Source organism: Sus scrofa, chromosome 13, assembly GCF_054392235.1.
Source record: "Sus scrofa isolate SSC_HxYL_T2T_F1_AM1 chromosome 13, Sscrofa_HxYL_maternal_Yorkshire_Landrace_v2.0, whole genome shotgun sequence".
NCBI lineage: Eukaryota > Metazoa > Chordata > Mammalia > Artiodactyla > Suidae > Sus > Sus scrofa.
The window spans coordinates 183,433,958-183,454,299 of record NC_139395.1 but is presented as its reverse complement, the minus strand read 5'-3'; the positions used below and the strand labels follow the sequence as shown (position 1 = coordinate 183,454,299).

The 20,342-nt window shown below is 34.9% G+C and overlaps 1 protein-coding gene across 2 annotated transcripts in view; it reads left to right on the top strand.

Annotated features, from left to right (window-relative positions):
• The window catches only part of HTR1F (5-hydroxytryptamine receptor 1F), a 151,612-nt gene that overhangs the window by 30,803 nt on the left and 100,467 nt on the right, over positions 1-20,342 (top strand). Inside the window, exons 2-3 of one of the 2 annotated variants that reach the window (XM_084987063.1) lie at positions 7,642-7,704; positions 8,015-8,046. The exons of the other annotated variant lie outside the window; for it this stretch is intronic. The gene's annotated coding sequence lies outside the window, so the exon portion shown is untranslated. The remainder of the gene's footprint in view (positions 1-7,641; positions 7,705-8,014; positions 8,047-20,342) is intronic. 2 annotated transcript variants of the gene reach the window in all.

Genomic DNA, 20,342 nt, shown 5'->3' with positions numbered 1-20,342 from the left:
CCAGTAATTAATATTGGTAATAGACATGTAAATGTGTTCTCAATGAAATGACTAACCACTATCCCTTGTTTAAAATTTTTAACCCCCAAATAGTTTTTAGTCTGACATATACAATTTGTATTCCCCTAACTTAAGCAAACTTGACTTTTAGTCTTATTTACAAAATAAATTGAGTCCCTTTATTAAATTTGAAAATGATTTTTTCGTTTTGGAAATCAGTTGGCAGAGCATAAAAACCATTTGCTTGCTGAACATTTAAATTTTTAGTGTAGACAGAAGTTTTCTGTAGTATACTTGTTACTGTAGAATACAATCCTAGCGGATCTGCGAGCCCCTTAAAATTATGTGCAAAAATGTATACTTCTTCATATATATTATTTTGGGGGGAAAGGTAAAACTGCTTTCCTCAGAACTACAGCATAAAGTAAAATCCATTCATTGTGTATAAATTCATCTATGTGTGTGAGTTTTTAGAGAAAAATGCCTTTGTCTCTGGACTCACTGAAGAATATCAATGAGTCCATCAGCCTATGCATACAGGTGTATTTTCAGAACAGGAATACTCTTGCTAATAACAAATGATAAATATTATAATGATATAGTCATATTATTCATTAGTTTATTTTATGCTCTGGTTTGTTGTCTTAAAAATATTAATTTCTCATGATTTCTCTCAATCCACTTTATGGAAAAATTATTTTATTAAAAAATAAATAAATATATTGAGATTAGTGACAGCAAATAGATTTAAGATATGTTTAATGTGTATTTAGTGACATCTCCCCGAATATTGGTTTAAAATACAGAAAAATATTTTGAATGTCTAAAAAATAAGTGTGCAGAACTAGAAGAGCTGTATTTGGATGGATTTGCTCCAGATAACTTGTGTAAAGAAGTTCCTGAGTGAAAGTTGATATTACTTAACAAAAATGCTTTGCTGTGGGTTCTTTTTCTAATCAAGGCTGATGGCACATGTACTAATATCTGAAATATAGATGAGTTTTAAACAAATACTACACTTAAATAGCTGTTAGATAGTTTCATGAAAGAAGGGGCTGTGTCCTAATCAGTGCAGTATGTTCAGAGTCTGACATTCAATCTATAGTAGATGAATGAAAAAAACAATCAATTAATCAATATTTGCTGTAAATCCATAGTTATCCTTTTGGTTCCTGTGGTAAAAGCAGTGCCTGACCTAAATATAGCCTAAGTAACTCTTTAGAAGTTCATATATATGAGAGGAATTCGCTAATATGATGGCCAAGCATTACAATACAAAAAAGTAATAATCTAATTGGGTGAACAAAACATTTTGGTCTACAAAATGTGTAACAGTAATAAAAATATTAGTAACCAATATTCATAGAGTCCCTATAAATTAAATGATATTAAGAAAAATTAAGATATGTAAACAAGACAAGGGTACATGCTTTTAATATCTAACAGACTCCAAATTATTTAAGTCTAGAGAATGTGCTTTGTTAAATTCACAATTTGCTATTGATGAAAAGTCTAGATTTAGTGAAGTTACCTGTTAACTTGTAGTTTTTTTTCCTGACACAGATAGAAATAATTTCTCTCCAGGAGAAAAATAAATTCATCTGTTATGGATTGTTATCCCATAGGACATTGGTAAATTTTGCATCTTAACCTAGAAACCTTGTACTAGTAATACTTCAAAATGCCTAAATACCCAGATCTTCAGAATGTTCTGAATTAGCCTTGCCATCTGATTGGTTTATTCATTACATAATGAGTTGATTAAAATCTTTGATGTGTTTATTTTATAATTGTATGAGTCATATTGCTAACTTTTGAAAATTAAACTTAAAATTATACTTATTATAATCTTCACGACCACATGACGTAGGTACTAAAATCTCCCATGCACTGTTGTTATTACTAATAGTATGTAAGTACTATTGTTATCCCTATAAGGACACTGACAATTGAAGAAGTTGTATGAATTGGCCAACGTCACACAAGTGGTAAGGATTACAGACTTAAAGAGTCTCTAATGCTATAAGCCTATACGTTTAACAATGAAACTGTGACACCTTGCTGGAGGCTAGAAGAACACTCATACTAAATAAACTGAAACTAAATGTCATGTCTTGCATGAGTCTTAAAAGCACTGTCAAAGGCAAAGTGAATTTATAAAAGTATTGACTTCATGAAGTCAATGTGTTCATAGAAGCAATAATATATATAAAATGTACAATATGTATGATATATATACACATACATACATATATAATACTCTTTCTTATACGAAATGTTGGAGTTCCCATTGTGGCTTAGTGGAAATGAGTCTGACTAGCATCCATGAGGATGCAGTTTTGATCCCTGGCCCTGCTCATTAGGTTAAGGACCGGGAGTTGCCATGAGCTGTGGTGTAGGTCAGACATGGCTTGAATCTGATGTTGCCATGGCGCAGCTCTGATTCGTCCTCTAGCCTGGAAACCTCCGTATGCCGTGGGTGTGGCCCTAAAAAGACAAAAAAAAATAAAAAAGGAAATGTCATCTTAGTGCATATTTTGCAATTGAATTCATGATAAAGACAAAAGCCTTGTTCCCTTTCAGAAAATTAAACCATCGCCTCAAGATTTCACATTTAACATTATCAAGAATTATATTGGAAAGTTATATTTGAGATATTTGAAACCCTTATCAAGAGTCCCAGGAATGAAAAACTTTCTGGATAGTGGATGAATAGAGAAACTATTTTCAAGCTTTTGTTTTCTTTGTTGGTTTCTGTGTTTGTTTTCGTCTTCAAACTGGCAAACTTCAAACTGATGTAACAGGGTTCAGGTGTTTTGAAATTACCATTTCCTTACCTGAAGGTTCTTCCTTAGCATGTGAGTGTTTGAATCAACAGAACCTTTTCTTCAGCTGTCAAGGAAATGCCACATGTGAGAGATTTTTCATCTTGGTTTTTTTTTTTTTTAATCTTTTTTATTTTTTCCATCATAGCTGGTTTACAGTGTTCTGTCAATTTTCTACTATACAGCAAGGTGACCCAGTCACGCATATATATGTACATTCTTTTTCTCACATTATCATGCTCCATCATAAGTGACTAGACATAATTCCCAGTGCTATACAGCAGGATCCCATTGCTTATCCATTCCAAAGGCAATAGTCTGCATCTATTAACCCTAAGTTGCCATCCATCCCATTTCCTCCCCCTCCCCCTCAGCAACCACAAGTCTGTTCTCCATGTCGATGATTTTCTTTTCTGTGGAAAGGTTCATTTGTGCCATATTATTAGAGTCCAGATATAAGTGATATCATATGGTATTTGTCTTTCTCTTTCTGACTTACTTCACTCAGTATGAGAGTCTCTAGTTCCATCCATGTTGCTACAAATGGCATTATTTCATTCTTTTTTTATGGCTGAGTAGTATTCCATTCCATATATATATCACATCTTCTTAATCCATTCATCTGTAGATAGACATTTAGGTTGTTTCCATGCCTTGGCTATTGTGAATAGTGCTGCAATGAACATATGGGTGCATGTGTCTTTTTTAAGGAAAGTTTTGTCCGGATATATGCCCAAGAGTGGGATTGCTGGGTCATATGGTAGTTCTATATTTAGTTTTCTAAGATACCTCCATACTGTTTTCCATAGGGGTTGTACCAATTTACATTCCCACCAAGAGTGTAGGAGGGTTCCCTTTTCTCCACACCCTCTCCAGCATTTGTTATTTATGGACATGTTAATGATGGCCATTCTGACTTTAGACTTTTTTTTTTTTTTTTAATTTTCCCACTGTACAGCAAGGGGATCAAGTTATCCTTACATGTATACATTACAATTACATTTTTTTTTCCCCACCCTTTGTTCTGTTGCAGCATGAGTATCTAGACAAAGTTCTCAATGCTACTCAGCAGGATCTCCTTGTAAATCTATTCTAAATTGTGTCTGATAAGCCCAAACTCCCGATCCCTCCCACTCCCTCCCCCACCCATCAGGCAGCCACAAGTCTTTTCTCCATGACTTTAGACTTTTTAAGCTGTGAAGGGTAACAGTTTACCCTTCAGTTTACTCACTTTGTCTTTGTTGTGTTCTTTAATCTGGCGCTAAACTGCTTGGGAAATTCCCCTTATTTCTACTGGTGACTCTGCTTCCTTTGAGAGCTGTTGTTAAATAAAGCCATATAGAGCAAACAGGCTTCTGACCCTCTCATGTGTCTAGAATGTTCCTAAACTAGACCTAGGAAAAAATTAAAAATAATAGCTTTAGGGAGTTCCCTTTGTGGCACAGCAGAAACGAATCTGACTAGTATCCATGACAATGTAGGTTCTATCCCTGGCCTTGCTCAGTGAGTCAGGGATCCAGAGTTTTCATGAGCTGTGGTGAAGACTGCAAACTCAGCTTGTGTCCATGTTGCTGTGGCTTTGGTGTAGACCAGCATCTGTAGTTCTGATTTGACCCCTAGCCTGAGAATTTGGAAATGCCATGCGTGCAGCCTTAAAAAGCAAAAAATAAAATAAAATAAAACCCTTAAATGTTTTCCTCTTAATAGTCATTTCCCAAGTGTTGTCCCTGAGCCTGCTATATGAAAATAACTTAATCTAACATTTTTTTTTTTAAGTGTGTGTATATCTTGGCCTCATTCCTTTTTTTTTTTTTTTTTTTTTTTTTGCTTTTTTAGGGATGCTCTTGTGGTATATTGAAGTTCCCAGGCTAGGGATTGAATCAGAGCTGTAGCTGCTAGCCCACACCACAGCCACAGCAACACGGGATCCGGGCCATGTCTGCGACCCACACCACAGTTCATGGCTAACGCTAGATCACTGACCCACTGAGCAAGGCCAGGGATTGAACCTGCATCCTCATGGATACTAGTCAGATTTGTTTCCACTGTGTCACGATGGGAACTCCTCTTGGCCTCATTCGTAATCTACCAGATCAGAATCTCTGAACTGAGATCAGGGAAACAGGGTTTCAGCAAGCAACCCAAAAGATCCTTGCACTCTATAAAACACTTTTAGAAAATTCTTCCTTATGTTTTTATACAACTTGGACTTGTACACAAATTTTTAACTTTTTCACTCTGAAAAAATCATCTACTTGCACTTTAAATAAGTAGTAACAAGAATCAGAGCTTACGTGTTAATTGCTGATAAACTATTTTTTCGGTAAATTTTAGACTTTCAAAAATTGAGATACAGTAAATTTACTGTACTTGTGTATAGCAAAGTGATTCAGTTGTACATATATATATTATTTTTCAGGATCTTTTCCAGTATAGACTATTATAAAATATTGAATATAGTTCCCTGTGCTGTACAATAGGTCCTTGTTGTTTATCTATTTTGTATGTAAATTCTGATTAATTTTTTTTTTATTTCCCCAATACATTATTTTTTTTTTCTCCTGTACAGCATGGTGACCCAGTTACACATACATGTATACATTCTTTTTTCTCACATTATCAAGCTCCATCATAAGTGACTAGACATAGTTCCCAGTGCTACATAGCAGGATCTCATTGCTAATCCATTCCAAAGGCAATAGTCTGCATCTATCAACCCCAAGTTCCCAATCCATCCCACTCCCCCACTGCCTGGAAACCACAAGTCTATCCTCCAAGTCCATGATTTTCTTTTCGGTGGGAAGGTTCATTTGTGCCGTATATTAGAGTTCAGATATAAGTGACATCATACGGTATTTATCTTTCTCTTTCTGAGTTACTTCACTCGGGATGACAGTCTCTAGTTCCATCCATGTTGCTGCAATTGGCATTATTTTGTTCTTGTTTATGGATGAGTAGTATTTGTGTATATATACCATATCTTCCTAATCCAATCATCTGTCAATTGACATCTGGGCTATTTCCATGTCTTGGCTATTGTGAACAGTGCTGCAATGAACATGTGGGTGCATGTGTCTTTTTTAAGGAAAATTTTGTCCAGATATATGCCCAAGAGTGGGATTGCTGGGTCATATGGTAGTTCTATATTTAGTTTTCTAAGATACCTCCATACTGTTCTCCATAATGGTTGTACCAGCTTACATTCCCACCAAGAGTGTAGGAGGGTTCCCTTTTTTCCACACCCCCTCCAGCATTTGTTATTTGTGGACTTATTAATGATGGCCATTCTGACTGGAGTGAGGTGGTATCTCATGGTTGTTTTGATTTGCATTTTTCTAATAATCGGGGATGTTGAGCATTTTTCATGTGCTTGTTGGCCATCTGTATATCTTCCTTGGAAAACTGTCTATTCAGGTCTTTTGCCCATTTTTCAACTGGGTTGTTGGCTTTTTTGCTGTTGAGTTGTATAAGTTGTTTGTATATTTTAGAGATTAAGCCCTTGTCAGTTGCATCATTTGAAACTATTTTCTCCCATTCTGTGAGTTGTCTTTTTGTTTTCTTTTTGGCTTCCTTTGCTGTGAAAAACTTATCAGTTTGATTAGCTCCCATTGGTTTATTTTTGCTCTTATTTCCATTGCTTTGGGAGACTGACCTGAGAAAATATTCATAAGGTTGATGTCAGAGAATGTTTTGCCTATGTTCTCTTCCAGGAGTTTGATGGTGTCTTGTGTTATATTTAAGTCTTTCAGCCATTTCAAGTTTATGATTGTGCATGGTGTGAGGGCGTGTACTGGCTTTGTTGATGTGCAGACAGCTCTCCAGGTTTCCTAGCAATACTTGCTGAAAAGACTGTCTTTTTCCCATTTTATGTTCTTGCCTCCTTTGTCAAAGATTAATTGACCATAGGTGTCAGGGTTTATTTCTGGTTTCTCTATTCTGTTCCATTGGTCTATATGTCTGTTTTGGTACCAGTACCACACTGTCCTGATAACTGTGGCTTTGTAATATTGCCTGAAGTCTGGGAGAGTTATGCCTCCTGCTTGGTTTTTGTTTCTCAGGATTGCTTTGGCAATCCTGGGTCTTTTGCAGTTCCATATAAATTTTTGGATTGTTTGTTGTAGTTCTGTGAAAAATGTCATGGGTAATTTGATAGGGGTTGCATTGAATCGTAGATTGCTTTGGGTAGTATGGCCATTTTTACAATATTAATGTTTCCAACCCAGAAGCAGGGAATATCCTTCCATTTCTTTATATCTTTGATTTCCTTAATTAATGTTTTATAGTTCTCAGTGTATAAGTCTTTTACCTCCTTGGCCAGGAGTATTCCCAGGTATTTGATTTTTGGGGGGTGTAATTTTAAAATGCTCCTTAGGAAAATATTTTGCTTTATGTATGGCAAGAAACTGCTTGATAGGCTGAGTATCCTAACTGTTGTAAAGTACATAAGTCATGTTTCTAATTCACTGGTTGTGTTTCTGTGACAGAGATGATGTATTTGGATATAAAACCCAGTTTGAAATTCCTCTCATTAGTAATCTACATATTATATGTGACTGCATATCTAAATTATAGTTGTAAATGTTTGTGTATGTGTGTATGTATGGTATATACATATATGATATGCATAATACACATGTATGTGTGTATAAATATATCTACACATACATACAAAAATACTAATATAAATGTGAATATATCTACACATTATAAAAATTAAAATGACTGGGGACTTAAAAATCAGATATTAAGAAAGACATTTCCCTTTTTTCCAAAGCTGACATATTTTCCATTAGTCTGTTTTCATTTGTTTGTTTAGGCCTGAAAGAGTCAGCGTGAGATGGTGCTTATGGACTTCAAAATCTAGATCATACAGGCCCAGGTTTGTAATCCATCTCCACAATTTAATAGCTGGGATACTCTCAGAAAGTTAATTTTTCTAGGTCTGTTTCCTCATCTATGAAACAATGATACTGATAGTGTTTAGTAGATAGCAATACCAGTAATAGTAGAGATAATGCATGATGCTTGGTTCCTGACAAGCAGTGGATGCACATCAAGCATACCTAACTAATTAATAGCATTTTGTCATTTCAGAGACATAGGGACAGATGATTTTTAATGAGTATCTTTCCAAATGTATAGTATTCTATGAAGGTCAAAAGCAAGTCTAATTCACACTTTTTTTTCAGTTTTAGATTGTACATGGAAAATTTTAATGTTGGTAAGTCACAAACTTTATTGCAATCATTGAAAAAATTTAAAAAATTTCTTCCACTGGCTAATAGACTTGTTGGAAATTTAAATAATTTTAAATAACACATCAGTATACTTTATAAAATTGCCCTTAAGTAGCTTAAAAAGTTTTCTATAGCATTAGTAAAACCATTTTATAGCCAATGTGAGACTCTGTGTGTGTTTGTGTGTGGATGTGCACACACCTGCAGAGACATTTGTTTTGAAAAGAAGAGTTATGTTCCTTTAGCTAAAATCTCTTTCATTTTTAAAATTCATAAGACAACTCCATGCCAGAATAAATAGTGTTATGCCAGTGTTGTTTTAAGTCTCTCCTTTTATACTTGCAGAAAACCAGTGTTTAACAGATGTTGGATTTCTGGAGAAAATCACTAGACAGTACTAGTTGCTAACATTGTATAGTTCTTTGGCCTTTAAAATGTAATTTCTCTTTTCATATTTAACCCTCTTAATAGATATTTCTGTGACTTTCAATGACAATAATAGTAATTAGTACACATTGTTATCACCTTCCCCCCAATCTCTCCTTCCCCCGTACTTCTGTATCACTTCATGCAGATTACAGTGTGCAATTATTATGTGGAACAATAATTATTTAAGTATGTCTCCTTCATGAGAATCTGAATCCTTTGAGAAATGAAGATATTTCTTTTGATTCCTAATGTCTAGTATAGTAACATGTATCATTGAACAGTGATGAATAAATGAATGAATGAGAAATGGCTCAGGCCAGGGGTCTATATACTATGGTCTGCAGGCCAAATCCATCCTGCCATCTGTTTTTGGATTGCCCAGGAGTTATAAATGGTTTGTATGTTTTTAATTGTTTAAAAAAATCAAGTGTAATACTTCAGGGCACATAAAAATTATGTTAAATTCATTGTCCATAAATAAGGTTTTGTTTATATATTTATTTGTTTAGGTGTTGTCTGTGGCTACTTTTGCATTGCAATGATAAAATTGATTAGTTGCAACAGAGACCATATAGCATGCAAGATTAAAAATATTTATTGCAAATTGTGGACTGATTCCCTGGTATAAACAGATTGAATGTCTTGCTGCAAAAAGTAAATGATAGATCTGGAATCAGATGCTTTGATTGAAAGTCAATGCCTTTTCCTCTATACTATGCTAAGTCTAGAAAATTAATTTTAGTTCTGGCCCATGCACCCTTGATTCCAGTTCTAGAGGTTCTTGCTGTTAGGAAGAACTGATTTGAATCTTTACTTAGGGCTCACTATATTGTTTTTGAAGACCAATGCAAAATCAAAATACCTGGCACACACGGGAGAGCTGCAGGTCCCTCCCATGGCAGACAGGAAAGCCTCTGCACTGGAATATGCCAACTATAGTAGTGGACTACACAGTTCCCATCCTACAGTGCGCTGGGCTACCAGTCCCGGGCAGGTATGGCCACTGTCTTCCCCACAGTCCCCTAGACTTATGGGAAACATGCCTAACACCGACCCTCAGGGAAGAACGTGGCATTGATCATAGAGGAATGTACAATTAGTTGGGTTCCAAAGTACAAACAGACAGGGAGTGAAGACAGGACAACACAAGAGCTGAGGATCCAAGCCCCTGGCCCATGTATCATTGTCACATTGAACTTCATTCAGAAAATATAAATCCAAAGAAACAATTATTAAGAATCTCAAGACATCAACTAAAGAGCATTAAACCCCAGCATGGGCCCTTTACTGAGCCCAGTCACACTGATTGTACTTCCAGGAAGCCAGTTGTGACTCTGGTACATAACAAGTTAAAGGATCTCTCTGAGCCCCAGTTTATACAGTGATGCAACAAGCTTATGGTATCGATCTGACAATGTTTGGAAATCAATATACAATGCATATAAAGCAGTTAGCAATAGGCTTATCTATTTACTTTTCAGTTTCACTTTACTTCCAAGACTGAATCAAAACATATTACCATCATAATAACCTAAATTATGTCATTTCCGTATCTTTAAGTTGAAACCAAATTCCTTCCTAGCATGAACTTTATCAGTGATTGGATCATATGGCCTCCTAAAAAGATATCCAAATTAGAAGTAAATTGAGCCATTTTGATCCTTGTAAGTAAGTCTTTCCCTGAGCACTTATTAATTAATCTGTACCTTATAAAGCAGATGAGAAACATTCCTCAGGGCACTTTCAGTCCCTTGCATTAGTTGTAATGTGCCTGGGTATAGGCTCTTAACTTGATGAATTTTTTGGTCACAAGCGCTAAACCCACACCAACACTTGTATTGCTTTCTTGATTATTCTCCAGGATTCTACCCAGCAGAAGAAGAAATATCCATTCCCCTTATTATCAGCAAAGCAGTCAGCATGCATTTTTTTTTTTTTTTTCGGTCTGTTGTTGGATATACTGCCCCCTTGTTCAGATGGATTCCACACTAGAGCTCAGCTTCTTTGCAGGTTCTTTGTGATTCTATGTAACCAACTCACAGCTTTAGGAATGAAGGCAACAATTCTATTCTGTTACCACAGAAAATTGTGAATAAACTCAATGTCCTCATAGAAGTACCATTAGCAAGAAGATTATTTCACCCATTGAGATGTTGGTTGTTTTTAATATGAGGAAGTACATTTCCTCTTTTACCTTTTGCGTTTTGTGTTCGGGGTCATGTGATAACGTATCCTAGTAAATAATAATTTCCCAAATTTTATTTGTCCTTCACATTGAGTCACACCTTTTATTTGAAAAATAATTTCAGTGTCCACAAGGGAGTTCCTGTCATGGTTCAGGGGAAACAAATCTGACCAGTATCCATGAGGACGCTGGTTCAATCCCTGCCCTTGCTCAGTGGGTTAAGGATCTGGCATTGCCGTGAGCTGTGGTGAATATGGCAGATGTGGCTCAGGTCCTACACATTGGTGTAGGGTGGCAGCTGCAGCTCCATTTCAACCCCTAGCCTGGGAACTTACATATGTTAAGGGTATGGCCCTAAAAAGAAAAAAAATAAAAAGTATTCACAAGTGGTTTGTATTTTTGTAAAAACTTGATACTTGTTTTACGTAAAAGAAGCTTTCAATAACTGCTGAATTATAGTGAAGCCACAGAATTCCTTAATACTTTAAATTTAGTTTGCATTTTTCTAAGGAGTGGCATTTATTGGTGTGTTAATATCTCCCATCAGATTATAAATCCAGCTTGTATTTGTAATGCCCACATCTCTGAGATTCTGAGAACTAATTCACTAATCCTTCAGATACTTCTCTAGAGTCCAGTGTCTACTCATTATTATCCTTAGTTTTCTAATTATAAATAAGTAATTGTAACTTTTAACTTTGAGTTACTAATATAGTATCATTACAACAAAATAATAAGTTGGTTGATTATAAGAGGATCATTTCATACTATCCCTATTAATATGTTATGCAAAGCTTTTTTGTGACAAGAGACATTAGTTATTCACAGATTTGTAAAGTTTACGAAACCTTCAGAAGTATATGGATTCCTGAACATAGTTATTAGTCAATACTAATTCCCTAAATGTCATGGATATTCACTTTCAAGGGCATTAAATAGGATTTTTTAAAGTCGCAATACCAGCAGTCCAATCAAACTATCTTCTATTAATAAAGAAAAGTAATTTGACTCACGTATCTGAACAGGCCACAGATTCAGTCTCACACAGTGTCATACAGTCTCAGTTTTTCTCCATATTCTCAGCTGATTTCCTCTGTGTTAGCTTTATTATCAAGCTTTCATTATCTTTATAGAAATAAGACAGTCACAGCAACTCCAGGCTTATATTTTACTACCTTAGCAATACCAATGGCACAGAAAATCTCTTTTCCAATAATTCCAGAAAAAGTTCTGGGACTGAGCACCATTGCAATTATTTGATTAGCCAACCTGAGGTATGTTGGTAATCCCAGAAGCTGAGTGTGTGGCCAGCCTCACCTCGACAGCACGCGAAAAGGATGGAGAGGAGTAGTTCTCTAAGGAAAGTTGGGATGCTTTTACTGGGAGGGAGAAGGATAGATTTTCCATAAGGAAAAACAAGAATGTCCTCCATACTGCAACAATGGAAGAAGATGAATCTGGACCCAGAGTGCATCTTGATAACTTATTTTAGATTATTTTGAAAGCATATTATATATTGGCTGACAATTTTAAAATATCTTGTTTCATATTCTCTTTTGTAAATATTCATATTTTTTAGCTGAACAGTGCTTAACCTATTACTTTAGATTAAATTACATTCAATATGTTCAGCTCCTCACTTAAGGTAAACAAAATATTATTACTATGCCAAAGTTATTGCTATTGAAGAATATTTCTATTGTATCTTTTCCCTGAAATTAGTGTGTTATAGTTCTATTTACTTATTAATATTTTTAGAACTTATTTTTATCTGTGAGAATACTATGTGAAAATAATAACAGATTATTAACAATTTCTTTTGAGATATAAAAGGATTTTTTATTTTAAGATCTCTAGAGAGAAAGTAGATTTAAGTTTCAAAAAAAGCCTGCTCAAAAAGAATCTTTGATATAATTATTGCTAATAGGAACTATTAGGGAGAAAGGCTGCTAAGGGCTGAAATATCTTGAGTAAAAGAGGAAGCAACTAGGAATCAAAACACCATCCCTACAATTTTCATTCTTTTCAACGGAAGGGCAGCCATTTGAGTGCCATGATCAGCATTTTCCTTTTGCCCTGAATTCTGTCCCTTCCAGCCACTTCCAGGACTTTGCTCCACCAACTATCCTTCATGCCTCTCCACCTTCAACCTCTCTCCATGATCCTTTCTCTTGACTCCTAAGGTCTCCCTCATTATATATCTATATTATCTTTCAACTACTGACCTTCTCTCTCCTTTCCTTGGCATCTATAATAATATGAATTATTTCATGTGATATTTCCTACATTTTCATGTTTCACTTATTTCTCAACTATTACCAGCACTCAACTCAAATTGCTTTCACTCAGATTACAGTGCCCATGCATTTACCAGTTCCAGCAGATGCCATTGATATTTACACTCTTTGAACTTTTATGTATTTGGCTTTTTAGATTGACCACTCACATATTCTCGAATCTTTTTCTCCCTTGATTTCCATAAACAAAGATTTAACTCTTCCTCTTCTCCCAATCTTTTTTTTTCTCTGTTGACTCAGCCCATTTCAAAGTATCTTTTACCCTGTCACTTCTTTATAATTGGTAGGGTCATTATGCCAGAGAATCACACAGCTTGAGTTGAACACAGTTCTGCTGGTCTGAGACCCATGTTGTTAACTGTTATAAACCCTGTAGAAAACATCACATTCATCATTTTATTTTATTTTATTTTATTTTATTTTAATCTTTTTAGGGCTGCACCTGTGGCATATGGAGGTTCCCAGGCTAGTGGTCAAATACCAGAATGGTAGCTGCCAGCCTACGACAGCCACACCAAATCAGGATCCCAGCCTCATCTGCAATCTACACCACAGCTCACAGCAATGCCAGATCCTTAACCCACTGAGCGAGGCCAGGGATTGAACCTGCATCCTCATGCATACTAGTCGGGTCTGTTAACCGCTAAGCCATGAGGGGAACTCCCACATTCATCATTTTAAATCCACAATCTATTTAGGGGGCTTTGAAACAAAATATGTTGCCATAGCCCTTTTTACTGAATAAGACACAGAGGAAAGTTTTAGGAGTCTACGCAGGAAACCCAAGTAAAAATCCATGGAACTACTACAATTCTTTTCTTCCTCCTCCCTCTGATTCTTTCTACATAATTTTGTCTGGTGCATTCATTAGAATCAGTTTTCTTGAATTCTAATTCTTGCCCTTTCATCTTGAAAATTTTAATTTGTTACTGAAATATAATATGCAGGTGAGATGATTGAAAACAAAAGAGTTTTTAAAAGTCTTTTGAAAAATGGACTTAAAGACTTCAAACGTGAGGTCATTTGGTATCTCTATTATATATGACAGAATATTTTTTAAATTTATCTTAAATTGAAAATGAAATTCATGGGCAAGTTTCAAGAGATAAAAGTTATTATTTTGAAATAGTTAAGAGATTGACAAGAAGTTGTCAAATAATACCAAGAGGTTTGCAGGTCCCCTTCACCCAGTTACCCTGAGAGTTATGTTTTACAAAACTCTTTTGTGTTTTGGCTGCATCCATGGCATATGGATATTCCTGGGCCAGGGATCAAATCCAAGCTGCAGCTATGACCCACACCACAACTGCAGCAAGGCCAGGGATTGAACCCATGCTGAGCAGCAACCCGAGCCCCTGCAGAGACAATGCAGAATTCTTAACCTGCTGCCCTACAGCAGGAACTCCACATTTTATACAACTTAATACTTTATATAAACCAGGAAATTAGCCTTGGTAAAATGTGCTTGCATGTTTCTATGCCATTTTATCAAAAGTGTAAATTCATTTAACTACCACCGCAAACAAGATACAAAACTATTCTGTCACCCTCATACTGCCCCCACGCTCGCTCCCACAACCCTGAGCCCTGACAATCACTACTCTGTTTTCCATCTGTATAATTTTGTCATTTTGAGAAGATTATATAAATGCAGTCATGTAGTATATGAAATTTAGAGATTGGCTTTTTTCATTCATCATGGTGCCCTTGAGCTCTATCTAAGTTATTGTATGTTTCAGTAGTTAGTTCTTTTTTATTGCTGTGATTGCCTTTTGTTGCTTTGTAGTAAAGCATTTTACATTTAAATTGTTGCAGTATCACTCAATAATGAACTCAAGTGAAAACCAGTTGAACTGTACACATGCATTATGGAAATAATAGATAAGAAAAGGAAATAGAATTGAGATAACTCTGTCTTCATAAAAAGTTTCTTTAATGGGGAATTCTAAAAAGGACTTAACCTGTTCTTTAATAGAGTGGGTGGCTTGCTGGATGCTATAATCTGAGTGAGTCTAAAAGTTCCCCTTCTAAAAAAATTACATCTCTAGCTTTGCCTTAGTCTCTGAAATTCCCATCATTAATCCTTTTGATAAGAAGTGGCAATGAAAACTCTTATTTACTTAATATTGGATTATATATTTGAAAAGTCATGGAGGAACTAAAGTATTAGTCTGTTACCCCACTAGTTGTAATAGCAAATATATAAGGGCGCAAGGAGAGTTGAGAACTCTGGACAGTGGGGCAAGAAGTTTAAAGAAAAGTCATTCTCTAGATATTATTTGAAATTATAGACTTCTATGAAACAAACTCAGTAACCTAAAAAATTAAAATAAATCTCATACTTTTGAAAATTTCCAAAAAACTACTGCTTATGCCTCACTAGTGGTTACTTTTTTGGCCCCTCTCCTCCTAAAATTAGAAATTGATTAGCTTGGGAAAGAATCTCATCTTTGCTATTAAGGTTGCATTGTATACTTACTCTTCTGGAAACTGAAGACTATTCAAATAGTAACAATTCAACCTCCAAACAATAGTAATTATAAGAGGCTCAATACTTTGAAATAGCTTATAAAGCATCACTTAAGCTGTAACAGAATTTTAAGTATCTAGGATTTTGTTTCAGTAAAATGGTTTCCAGGAAAGCAAACTCTAAAATAATGGCAACTAATAAGTTATTAAAGTTAGAGAAATCATGAGGAAATGCTGTAATATATGTGATGGTTCTAACATCCTTATAGCAAAACAATACCCGCATCTTTCTAGAGGAGGAATAAGAGGCTAGAAATCTCTATGGATTACAGATCAGGAAATATTGGAACACTTAGACTCCTTACAAAATAAAGCAGTGACACTTGGTCTCTAGTGTATCAGGATATCCACTTCAGGAAGAAGTACATTCTCCTCCACAAGAGACCATAGTCAAGTAATTTTTAAAAGCTGAAAATTTCCTCTAAGTACCATAAAACAGTAATCAGCCAACTACGGGAATCAGAGCACATGCCTTGTGAGTGCTGTGGTTGGGTCTTAGTAAAGCATAATCAAGCTTTCCAAGTTCAGTCAAGCTTTTGTGAGCCTCTACTTCCAAAGCATTATTGGCAGGCTCCAGTTTTTTAAGTGGATCTGTATAATTTAAGTCCCTAAGATTTTGTTTCCATCTATATATCTAAGATTATGCCAGAAGTTCCCTACAAATAGTTATAATTTATATTTACTCAAGAACAACCTGAGGAATAAAAGTATTGATAAAAGCAGAAGTGAAGATAACTTGTAAAATCTGTTTGTGCTAGGGTCTTAATAATTTCTTAAGGTAAATTGATATGATAGTCGAGATTCTGTTTATGATGTTATTTCTTTAATATTTCATATTTTTAATTTTAAAATTAATTTTAAGTGTGAATTGTGTTTTTCCTGAGTTTACTTTATATTTTTATGTGTACATTGTATGTCTTGTTTTGAAGTACTTGGTGCTTTAAATGCAGTAAATTTCTTGCATTGGATGTCATATCAACATATTGCTGGTCCTTCACTATTCAGTTCTTTTCAGACAAGGCAAGGCATGGCATAAGTTCTACTTAGGAAAAAAAATGTTAATCTATTTCTCTGCATTGTTTAAGATCTCATTATTTGAGTTAATATAATTTTCAGATAGTTTGGTTATTTTATATATTTCCATTTTTAAGTCCTAATTTCTTAATTAAAGATGGATTGTATTCTCTTTTGAAAAAGAGCAATTTGGCATTTTCACTCAGAAATTCATCCACTGGATTATGAATCTCACACAGGCATGGGTTTTATTTATCATCAAATCCCTAGCACTTAGTACTTAACAAGCATCCAATTCTTGTGACATTTTTAATGGAGCACTCACTGTGTGCTAGTCTTCATCAGTGCAGTAGGAATAAACATAACCCCAAACCCTCCCTCTCTCATGGAGCTGGCATTCCAGTGGGGAGGACACAAACAGTATACAGATAAACATAAATGACTTAATAAAGATGGCATGACGAAAAAGCAGGGTAAGTGAGAAAGAATGCCAGCTTTATACAACTTTGCAGTTTAACCAATGAGAAATATGAGGCTCATAAAATCAAATGACTTTTCCAGCTAGATAGCAATGGTCAGCATTTGTTTTTTTGAACTACAGATCCAGTGTTATATCCATGATTGAGTACTGGCTTTCAGTGTTGGAAATGGACAAAGACACTGTTCCATATTACACCTCCTTCTCTTCAGTATGAAGTTTGAATGAACCTTTTCCTGTTCAAATATAAATTCTTCAAGAATAATAATTGTATCCTAGTTATAAGACAGTTTATTAACAGAAATTCTAAGTATTTCACACTGGATTTGAATTTCGTAGTTTTAGAGGAATTTTCTAGGAAGCAGTGAAATGTCATTTTATGGCCAATCACCCTATTAATTTGCTTTAATTAAAATTAGTTGTTCCTGTCATGGCGCAGTGGTTAACGAATCCAATTAGGAACCATGAGGTTGCAGGTTCGATCCCTGGCCTTGCTCAGTGGGCTAAGGATCCGGTGTTGCCGTGAGCTGTGGTGTAGGTCACAGATGCAGCTTGGATCCCTCATTGCTATGTCTGTGGTGTAGGCCAGCAGCTACAGCTCCTATTGGACCCCTAGCCTGGGAACCTCCATATGCCATGGGAGCGGCCCTAGAAAAAGGTAAAAAGACAAAAAAATAATAATAATAATAGTAAATAAAAATAAAATTAAATTAAATACAGGTAAGTTTATTCAGAAATGTTAATGTTTCCAAATAAATGTATTATTCTTTTTTAAGATGTATAGTATACACATTCACACACACACACAAATATCCAAATACAAAATGGGAAGAAACATGAATACAAAATTTATAAAATTAAATATACAAATGATCATTTAATATGTGGAAATTGTACTTCAGTCAGAATCAAAGACATGCAAATTTTTAAATTAATGAAACACTTTTTCTTTCCTTTTTTTTTTGGTTTAGACTTTCAAATTAGCAAAGATTTGTAACTAATAATAATGATATGAGGGAGACACTTGCACCTCTACTTCTGGAGGAAGGGTTGGTGACACAAATTTATTAGACTTCTATTTAACAATAAATATCAAGTAACTTTAAAAAATTCTGTAGTTTAGACAGAAGAATTTCACTTACACAAAATTTATTCTTAGGAAAAAATCACACAGAGACAATTTTATAACTCCTTGCATTGTGTTAATTCTTTTTTGGTTTAGGATTTTGAATAGTTAGTTAATATGCAAAGATTCCTCATTTTCCAGAAGAGAACATACAGTGTTCTAAATGGGAATGGATTATTTCTCAATCAAGTCAACTTATAATTTTAGAAGAAGGGAGAAAGTGACTATGAATGAGGAGGCATGAGCAGCAGTTTTGGGGAAATCTTCAAAGGATAAAATTTACTTTATTTTAGATTTTTACGATATCGAGCTTTATATGTCTGGAATTTTAGGTGATATATAGAGAGTACATTTTTTTAAAAAGTAGGTATTAGGTACAAAATGTTTAGAACTACAGACACACACATCTATTCTCCAAGTCCATGATTTTCTTTTCCATGGAAAGGTTCATTTGTGCCCTATATTAGATTCCAGATATGTGGTTGCCCATAGGGAGGCGGAGGGAGAGGGATGGACTGGGAATTTGGAGTTAATAGATGCAAGCTATTGCCTTTGGAATGGATTAACAATGAGATCCTACTGTGTAGCATTGGGAACTATGTCTAGTCACTTATGATGGAGCATGATAATGTGAGAAAAAAGAATGTATACATGTATGTGTAACTGAGTCTCCAAGCTGTACAGTAGAAAAAAAAATGTATTGGGGAAATAACAATTGATTACAATTTAAAAATAAATTAAAAAATTTATTCTGTTAATAAAACTACAAAAGCAAATAATCTAAATATTTTTAAATGAAAAAATGATGTAACAAATCAAATTGTGATACATTTATAAAATTTAATATTATGTCAATATGAGAAATATTTTCAAAGATTACCTAATGATATAGAAAAATAGCCCATATTTTATTTAATCAAAAAAGAATAAAGAAAAATATATGCACCTTGAAAATGCAAGATGGCATATATAAATTTTGTATACACATTTAATTCCAAGCAGAACAGAAAAAAACCTAAAAAAAGTTAACCAAAAATGATGCTAATAGGTATTTCTTGTTCTAGTTGCATCCATGTTGCTGCAAAGGGCATCATTTTGTTCTTTCTTATGGCTGAGTAGTATGCCATTTTGTATATGTACCACATCTTTTTTTTTTTTTTTTTTTCGGTCTTTTGTCTTTTTAGGGCTGTACCTGTGGCATATCAAAGTTCGCATGCTAGAGGTCTAGTGAGAGTTACAGCTGCCAACCTACGCCACAGAAACAGCAATGCTAGATCTGAGCCACGTCTGCAACCTACACCACAGTTCACAGCAACGCCAGATCTTTAACCCACTGAGTGAGGCCAGGGATCGAACCTGCAACCTCATGTGTACCACATCTTAATCCATTCATCTGTCAATGGACATTTAAGTTGTTTCCATGTATTGGCTGCTGCAGGGAACATAGGGAGGCATGTATCTTTTTCAATGAATGTTTTATCAGAATATATGCCTAGCAGTGGGGATGCTGGATCATATGATAGTTCTGTAGTTTTCTGAGGTACCTCCACGCTGTTTTCTATAATGGTTGTACCAATTTACCTTCCCACCAACAGTGTAGAGTGCTTCCCTTTTCTCCACACCCTCTTCAGCATTTGTTATTTGTAGACTTATTAATGATAGCCATTCTGACCAATGTGGGCTGGTATCTCCTTGTAGTTTTGATTTTCATTTCTCTAATAATTAGTGATGTTGACCATTTTTTCATGTGCCTGTTGGCCATCTGTATGTCTTTTTTTGAGAAATGTCTATTTAGATCTTTTGCCCGTTTTTCTTTTCTTTTCTTTTCTTTTTTTTTTGCTATTGAGTTGGCCCATTTTTCATTGTTTTTTTGCTATTGAGTTGTATCAGTTGTTTGTATATTTTGGAAATTAAGCCCTTGTTGGTTAAATCATTTGAAACTCTCTTTTCCCATTCTGTAAGTTGTCTTTTTGTTTTGTTATGATTTCCTTTGCTGTGCAAAAGCTTGTCAGTTTTATTAGGTCCCATTGGTTTATTTTTCTTTTGTTTTTATTGCCTTGGGAGACTGACCTAAGAAAACATTTGTAAGGTTGATGTCAGAGAATGTTTTGCCTATGTTCTCCTCCAGGAGTTTGATGGTGTCTAGTCTTACATTTAAGTCTTTAAGCCATTTTGAATTTATTTTTGTGCATAGCATGTGGGTATGTTCTAGTTTCACTGAT